Below are 9,181 nucleotides of genomic sequence, written 5' to 3'. Positions count from 1 at the left end.
AGCCTGTGGTGAGTAATTGGTGCATGACTGGATATAGAAGGAGAAGGTGGGGAAAGGAAGTTCCAGCCCGTGTTAAAGGAGGGATAGGTAGCCACCTCCATGGTTGCCCCCACAACATCTCCCCATCCATTGTGACACTGGGTGAAGTTCCACTGTAAGAATTTGTTTTGATTATCTCCCCTACTGTTAAGCTTTCAAAAAGGAATTTCTGCTGAGAAGTGCTACTCAATGATTGAATCCACTCTCAGTGCTAGGAACACGATAGCTCTCTTTCCTTGCTGGGAAGAACAATGGAAGGGAGTGTTGAGCCTAGAGCTATAATGGGGGTCCAAAAGATGCCTCGCCCCCACCTCACTCCTGAGTCCAAAGGACTCAAAGATGATGCCTGAGTGAGAAAAATAAACATTCCCTGGATGGATGTGTCAAATAAAAATTATAGAAGGCCATTGTTTTGGACTAAGCTTCCATACCAGACCCCAGCAGACCAGACTAAAAATCAAAGCAGAGCCACCCATGCTAAGGACCCAAGATAGGTTGTTAACTGACCTGAGAAATCAGGAGAAAGAGATAACAGGCAATTTCCCAAACAGGCCAGTTTAAATCTTCAATAGGCATGATAATGAATCTCTTTTGCTTTAATCCTTACACAAAAAATGTGGCCTGAAGTCACCTGATGTTAACCAACCAGTTATTTTTCTATTGTGGTGTCTCACTGTCCCCACCTTAAAAGAAAAGTAGCTTTGGAAAGACTAACAGTCTTTGTTTTTTGCTTCTGCGTTATCCAGCCCGTCTTTGTCTGTAAGGCCAAGCCCTTCTGCTTAGCTCATGAGAATACTCACTGTGTTTTATGGGATGAAGTGTTACCCTATTCTAGAATCGCAAATAAAGCCAACTGAGATCTTTAAACTGAATTTGATGTAATTTTGTCTTTTGAAAGGTGAAAATTGTAATTTTATAAAATAAATAGAGGAAGTTAGAGAAGGAGAAAGCACAAGCCTTCGAAGGAAGTTGTAGGAAAAACTTAAGAAAGCTCTGTTTTCTGTTTCTGACAATATAAACTGATACATATCAGAATAGGGCATTGTCATTTCTACCTCCTCACCACCATACAAGCTGGGTGAAATCTATTTTTTTAAACAGTCATATTGAGGTATACATGACATATAATAAACTGCATATGTTTATTTTTAAATCTGTATCATTCTCTTAAGAAACTCAGTCTATAAACTACATATATTTAAGACATGCAATTTGACATGTTTTGACATAGGTATATATCCATGATGAAATCATCACCACAATCAATATCACATATCACAGATCTATCATCCCCAGTAAAATCTGTTTCTGAGAATCACTAAGAAAATCTCCAGCCAGAAAGAGATCATTGAAGCCTCCTTGCTTTGCAGAGAAGGAAATGAGGCCCCCAGAGGGGAAGCGACTTACACAAAGCCCCAGGGCTGATCTGGGCTAGAGCAGGCACCAGGAGCTCCAGCCTCAGACCCTGGTTCACTGCTTCATCCAATTAACCAAGGTAATTCTACTCGGCTCTAGGAAAAGACCATTTTAGACCAAATGCTTCTTCATCAACCTATCCCCCAGGAAGCTGTAATTCAGAAAGAGAAAGATGATAGCTCTCTTTAGAAAAGTGCTTTAATAGCATATTACTCCCTATGAAGATGATGTCAGGCACAATTCGACTTTCTCGCCATTTAACCCCAGAAGGTGAGATAGCCTAACGGTAGGGTGAGTAGGCCACTATATGGGACCATAAGAGAAAGAACCACAGATTGAAGCCTTCAGTAGAGATACCAGATTCTAAAGCACTTCCAACTCAAAACTCTGAATGCCTTTGCCTGTAGAAACGGGGTTATTTGTAGTGCTTTTTGTCCCCCTGCCTCGGGTTTATTTGTACAAATAGCACTGGACGACATCAGCCCCATGCAGAGGGCAGCCCAGGGGTCACACTAGTCCTTCTGTTCTCACATTGGCAGACAGAGGTCTCTACTCTGGAGCCTTTGTGAGAGCCTGGGCACCTTTTGGAGCCTAAGCTGGAACTGAAGCTGGAGCTGCAGCCTGAGCCTTGCTTCAATACTTGCCTTTGGCCTTTGGCTGGCAGAGTCTGAGACCCTTGGCAATGCAGGCACAAGCACAATTCCCAACCTTGTGTTGCAGAATTTTTGCTCCTCAGTTCAGCTAAAACTGGCTTCTTGTCACACAACCAGGAAAGATTAGGCACGCAGACACATTGAAGGGTGAGTAGAGTGGAGTTTACTGGGCAAAAAAGAAAAAAACTCTCAGCAAAGTGAGAGGGGGTCCTGCTAACAGGCCCCCACCTCACAGATTGATTTCAGGCCACCACACATGAGCTGAAGAGGCCAGGTTCTTCCCCCCACACAGGGTGTGAACTTCCCATGGCAGCACCCCATCCTCCCAGTGCACAGGCAGGTCCCCAGTCTGTTGCGGGCAGGTGCAGACAAGACCCTGGGCAGGTTCCCTCATCTGCACAAAAGCATCTGATGTAAACACTTGTGGGGCAGCTCGGAGATTCTCCAGGGACCCCTCCCCATATCTGCCTCCTGCATCTATTATTTCCGCCTCTAAAGAAGTCCATCTAACTGCCTTTAGAATAAGGATAAAGATAAAGATAAGGGGCTGGTTGCAGTGGCTCACGCCTGTAATCCCAGCACTTTGAGAGGCCGAGGTGGGTGGATCACAAGGTCAGGAGATCGAGACCATCTTAGCTAACACAGTGAAACCCCGTCTCTACTAAAAATACAAAAAATTAGCCTGGCGTGGTGGTGGGCACCTGTAGTCCCACCTACTCAGGAGGCTGAGGCAAGAGAATGGCGTGTACCTGGGAAGCAGAGCAAGCAGTGAGCCGAGATCACACCACTGCATTCCAGCTTGGGCGGCAGAGAGAGACTCCATCTCAAAAAAACCAAACCAAACAAACAAACAAAGATAAGGATAAGGATGAAGACCAATCTTAACTGCTTCATGCTGACAGGGGGTGCTGTTTTAGGAAAACGGCAATCAGATCTCCCTCAGAGGCCTATCTAAGGGTCCCCAGGAAAAGGGGAAATCGTCCAAGTCCCAAGTTGCATGATCCTTTGGAGCTTGAGGGCCTGAAGGTGAGAAGAGACAACCTGGGTTATTAGAAAACATGTATCAAAATGAAATAAAGGAGGGTAAGAACAGTGCAAAAACCACAAGGCCTTTTACCAGTTTGCACAAGGAGAGGCAGGCCAAAAGCCAGACTGATAATAAAAAGCTTTTACCCTTTTGCCAGCATGTCAGGCTTCTGGGTTCTCTTCCCCCAAGCCCAATCCTAAGCCAATGAGTTTAAGGTTTGGAAAATAACTTTTTCCAGTTTGGAAGATGTATCCAAGGAGAGTATATCGTAGTACAGAGACACAATTACCTATCAGTGAAGACAGCACAGAGAAGGAAAAAGGAAAAAAGAAGGCTTTCTTTTTTTTCAAAGGAGCCCCAGGGGTTCAGGATGCATTTGAAAGGGGTGCAGACTGAAGATGAATGGCTACTCATCTAGAAAGAGGGGAGCAAGGCATCCCAGGTTCCCTTCTCTTCCTAGAAAATATCCAGGGTACATGAGGGAGAGAGAAAGTGAGGTGTTCCTCCTGGCAACTGTGACAGAGTGCCACCCATGGGTGTCAAAGTGGCTTTCACTCATGTTAACAGGGGGGCCTAGGGGGTGGCAATATCCGCTCTTGCCAACATATGCCCTATCTCATCTGCTATCAGTAGTCTTCAAGTTTTCTAGACCTCATTTATGCCATGGATACTAACATAACCTTTATCCATGAAACAGGAAGCTTGGATTAATCAGCAGGAATCAGTCACACTCTGCTGTGCCTTTTAACTTCCATTATCATCTGCCTCTGGATCCCTCAGACCCAGTTTTATTTCCTAGGGCTTCAATCCAAAGCTTGGAGTTGAGTCTGGGACAAAAATGTGTCTCTGGAAGGGGGAGGCAGTGTTGCATGGACTCCTTATCATAAGTTGAATGCTAAGGTGAAACTATGGAATCAAGCCCTCCTCGAACAAGGGAGAGAAAAGGATGTCCTGTGACATGCCCAGATAATTGGTGGCTATAGTTATGCTTGCTGAGATTTAGGTATGTGGGGCTTGGCTTTAGTTAACTCCCTTGGTCTTACTTTCCCAAAAAGGAAATCTCTGGTTGATGGGCATTCTATTTATTCCCATCACCTGGCAGGTTTCACAGAATAATTGCTCAGAACTAGAGTATTGATCCAGATTTTTACATCATCCATCCCTTTTGTCCTTTCTGAGCTGCAGCCAGGGATTGCTGGTTAGTTCACAAGAAAAAGCAAGGTTAGTATAAAATGTAGGCAAGAACTTAAAAACAACTAATGAGTCTAGAATTTAATGACAAACATATGATAAATTTTAAAACATAATTTCTCTCTCTTCAGTCCTCATTTTGTTAAAAACATATCAAGATAGGACTGAGTTGTTTGCAAAATAGACTTTAGTCTGATACTTGGCCTGATTATTTGCATAAAATGCAACAAGAATAATTATTTTTGTATAACCCTTTTAGACTGGTTTTGTTGGAACTCTGTTCCACAAGGAATCTCAGAAAGGACTTTCTAAAGCTGAGCCCAGCCATGGGTTTGTACCTTCAAATACCTGTGAGTTGGGTAAACTCCTCCCTTCTTGAGGTCCCAAGAATATGTGGTTCCTGGGCCTCTTGGACTGCGACATTCTTTACTCTCCACAGGTTAGGAACCCTGTACAGGGAATGTGTAGACAAGGTATGAGGCCAGTTTTCCCAAGGGGCTTTTATCAGCTCTGCAAGTTGAGCGTGATTCCTTAAAGGGAAGCATACTCATCCAATCAAAGCTTTGGTAAAACAACCAGTTTCTCCAATCACATCCTGTTGCAAAAGAAAATGGATTCCTATTGCACTGAGGCAAACAACAATATTGCCATAAGTTAAAAATACTCACAACTAGTTTCCAAATCCTAGGCCTGGCACAGTGGCTCATGCCTGTAATCCCAGCATTTTGGGAGGCCAAGGTGGGTGGATCACCTAAAGTCAGGAGTTCGAGACCAGCCTAGCCAACATGGTGAAATCCCATCTCTACTAAAAATACAAAAATTAGCTGGGCATGGTGGCAGGTGCCTATAATCCCAGCTACTTGGGAGGCTGAGGCAAGAGAATCGCTTGAACCCAGGAGGTGGAGGTTGTAGTGAGCTGAGATCATGCCATTGCACTCCAGCCTGGGCAACAACAGCAAAACTCCATCCCCAAAAGAAAAAAACAAAACCAAATTCCAGAGAAGCCAGGCAGAGAAAGGGAGACAAACATGCTCCAAATTTTGTTCACAGGAGGATAGCTTACTGAATTATTAAAGGCCATAAATAGTTCAAAATAAGTTTCCTTGACTCTGAGAAAACAAGGATCAGCAATTTTCCAAGCAAAAGTCAAAAAGATTATTTTAATTCTCTATTAGTTTAGTCAATTTGGTTAATTCTTTTTTTGCTTGATATTCGTGAACATTTCAGCTCTTCATGAGTCCTGTATGTTTTTCCTTTATTCCAATGTCATAATGTCCAAAGTTATCAGAAACCTCCATTTGAGAGCACCTGTCAAAATTCTATAGCTGATTATAATCATCTTTTGAAGAGGATCAAAACAAGACAAAATCGTCTGTGAATAACAAAATGTCCAGGGTAGTTACAGTCAGAAACATGATTGACAAAGAAATTTGGTTATCCCCGTGATTTACAATACATAACAACCTTAATTGTGATTGATAGCATATACTCAGACATTAGAATTTTTAAAATCCCACATAATTTTGGAACATGTATTAATATTATGTCCTAAAATATAACTTGAAGAAGATTAAACATCAATTTGGAAATCCCATGTACCTAAACATGTCAACTAATCCTGTTTACCTCTCTTCTGAATGCTCCAGGGGCCCTCTGTAGCATCCAAAAGCTAGGTATCAGGAAAGACAATTTTGAAACTGAAGTTTGATTTTGGGAAGCCTGTTAAATATGTTAGAGGTTTAAAACACTTGATGTTATAAAACAGAATTCCAGATTACCATAAGTTATTTATTTTGTCAAAATGGTGACTCAAAAATTTTTAAAAAATCAAAAACCTTTTATAACCCTTTTGAATGTAGTCAATGTTCACACACAGAATTTATTTTGCAAGATTAATTTTTTAGAAACCTTCCATAACTTGTTTAAACTTTTAGTTTTATCTTACCTAATTCAAAACAATCCTATAACCCCAGGCAAAAATTTACATTTTGACAATATCTGCATTTTACCAATAATCTTTAAGGCTGTTTTTATTTCTCAAAGATTAAAGTCACATGAACTAAAAGGTACTACAGCTTTTATCTTCCCTTTAAAAACAATTTGATCCAAGTCTTTATCCTTCTTTAAGTCAATAAATTAGAGCTCTTTTTGTAGACATCACATACACAATACCTGTATTACTAAACAGAGAGGTAAAAGAAAATCCAGTAGCCATAAGATTTTTCATTTGCCATCTCCTAAATAGATTATTGGCCTCTGGGTGGAGCCCTTTAAGAACAAGGCTAGGAAAATATGCCATTTTTAGGGCCTAATAAACAAATACAGCTGGAAGGCAAAAACAGATTTTGACAGGGATCCATCTGCCTTTAATTCCTGGGGATCCATGAGGAAAACAGAAGCCTCTCCCCTCTCATGCATGCATTAAGAGTGGCAAGGCAAATGGAGAAAAATATTTCAGTTAATAAGAAAAAACCGTTTTCCAGCAAAACAAGATTCAAGAAGAGAAAAACACAGCTGGGCATGGTGGTTCACACCTATAATCCCAGCACTTTGGGAGGCCAAGAAGGGTGGATCACCTGAGGTCAAGAGTTTGAGACCAGCCTGACCAACATGGAGAAAACTCATCTCTACTAAAAATACAAAATTAGCTGGGTGTGGTGGCACATACCTGTAATCCCAGCTACTCAGGAGGCTGAGGCAGGAAAATCGCCTGAACCCAGGAGGTGGAGGTTGCAGTGAGCTGAGATCATGCCATTGCACTCCAGCCTGGGCAACAAGAGTGAAACTCCATCTCAAAAAAAAAAAAAAAAAAGAAGAGAAAAACATAAAGGCATTTTAAATATACTCATAACTTGGATATCTACTTTTAATTAAGATGAGCACTCTTTAAGAAAGTCCTTTTAAATCCCTTGTTATCCAACTTTAGCCATGCCAAGCAGCCAATATTTCTGGCTTTCAAACTTTATTAAAAGCTCAGAGAAAGGAAAATCCAAGGCAGTTCATGGAGGGGAAGAGAATCAACAAATGGCAAAAAAGTAATGCAGACGTCAAACCAGAAAGAACTCATTCCCTAAGCCAGGATTGAACCTAGGCTGCCATTGTAAAATGGCAGATGCTAAAATAAAGCATTGTCTTGTGGTTACAGGTCACACTTCCACGGATGTAAAACAAGATGGAGACCTGCAGCAAAGTTTGCTAGTGACCATACAGAAAGATATGCAAAGCACACCAGATTGGCTACAGCTTAAGACAAACCTCACAAATCCTTTTTCATAATTAAAACTTTACAGAGAATATTAGCTGTGTTAGTTGGGGTCCTGGCCTAGTAAAATGCCCTCTAAAAAGAATAAAAAAGCCTCACTTAAAAGTTAATTCCTGACCTGGTGGAGAAAAAGAAAACAAAACAAAGCAAAAAAAGCTTAAATGCAGGGCTATGTTAACTGCTGACAGGGTGGAGAAAAGAAAAAGATGCCTTGGGAGGAACCTTTTATTCTTACGCAAATGGATTCCTGCAACAGGGAGAGAAACTTAATTGCTGTCTGATGGAGCTGGACCCCTTGGCCAGGGAAGAGGAAGACTCCATGGATGCATAGCAGGGAAGGCTGGCCAGCCTGCCATGCAGCAACCTTGGGAGCCCCAGCCCCAGCCAGGAAGGGAGCAGGGAGCTGCTATTCGCCCATTCATCCTGCAGGAGCCTGCAGCCACTGGGGTCAGGTGGTGCACAGTTGCCTCTACCCTCAGAAGAAGTCTGAGGACAAAAAGACTTAGAAGCAAAAGGGAAAAAGATTTTTTGGTTCACATCTTACCCTTCCTCAAGTCCCTGTTCAGGCACCAAAATGTTGCAGAATTTTTGCTCCTTAGTTCAGCTAAAACCAGGTTCTTGTCACAAGACTGGGAAAGTTTAGGCATGCAGGCACATTGAATGGTGAGTAAAGTGGAATGTATTGAGCTAAAAGAAAAAAAAACTTTCAGCAAAGCAAGAGGGGTCCTTCTAACAGGCCCCCATGTCACAAATTGATTCCTTGCCACCACATGAGCTGAAGAGGCCAGGCTCCTCCCCGCTACACAAGGCACGAAATTCCCATGGCTCTACCCCATTCTCCCAGTGCACAGGTGGGTCTCCAGTCCGTTGCAGGCATACACAGACAAGACCCTGGGCAGGTTCCCTCATCTGCACAAAAGCATCTGATGTAAACACTTGTGGGGCGGGTCAGAGGTTCTCTAGGGACCTCCTTATCTGCCTCCTGCATCTATCACTTGGGGTGGGTAATGTAGGCAAGTCGATTGAGCTCGCAGCTGATGCCCTTTGGGATCTTGGGCTTAACCTCCTTGGGCTTTACAAGGGCCTTGATAGCCTTGGCACGTGCATCTTCTTTAGGACCTTCTTGTGCTTCTTGGAAAAGCACATGTTCCTCAGGAACATGGGGTCCACCCCCTTAAAAGATGCATATCTTTATGATGAGGGTTTCCTGATACCATTTCTGTGCCATTTTCAGGACTGGTTGTGTGTGGTATGGTTGTTGGACTTGGCCATGTCTGCACCATAACCTGTGGCTCCCGAAGTGATTGGCACTGGAGGAGAAAAGCTACTTGTAGTAAAATGAGTTCTACAGCACTATTAATAAACTATTAATGATATGTTTCAAAAGATTATGAATTAAATAGACTTTGGTACTCTCACAGGGAAATACATAAACTCATGGTTGGTGGAAGTAGGATGAACCTAGGAGGCAGAGGTGCAGTGAGCCAAGATCAAAGTTTAATCAACCAAATTTTAAACAAAATTTTTCATCACAGGAAGATGAAGGTTGTATCAGTTTCTTGATTCTCTGGAACCATGAACAAGGCTCGATTC

At 42.4% G+C, this 9,181-nt stretch overlaps 1 pseudogene; it reads right to left on the bottom strand.

Moving 5' to 3' along the window:
* Positions 1–2,004: 2,004 nt before the first annotated feature.
* On the bottom strand, positions 2,005–8,860 carry LOC129398210 (large ribosomal subunit protein eL29-like; annotated as a pseudogene).
* Between the last annotated feature and the right edge of the window lie 321 nt (positions 8,861–9,181).

This window comes from Pan paniscus, chromosome 6, assembly GCF_029289425.2.
Source record: "Pan paniscus chromosome 6, NHGRI_mPanPan1-v2.0_pri, whole genome shotgun sequence".
NCBI lineage: Eukaryota > Metazoa > Chordata > Mammalia > Primates > Hominidae > Pan > Pan paniscus.
The sequence above is the reverse complement of the archived record's forward strand: the minus strand, read 5'-3'. Positions and strand labels throughout refer to the sequence as shown.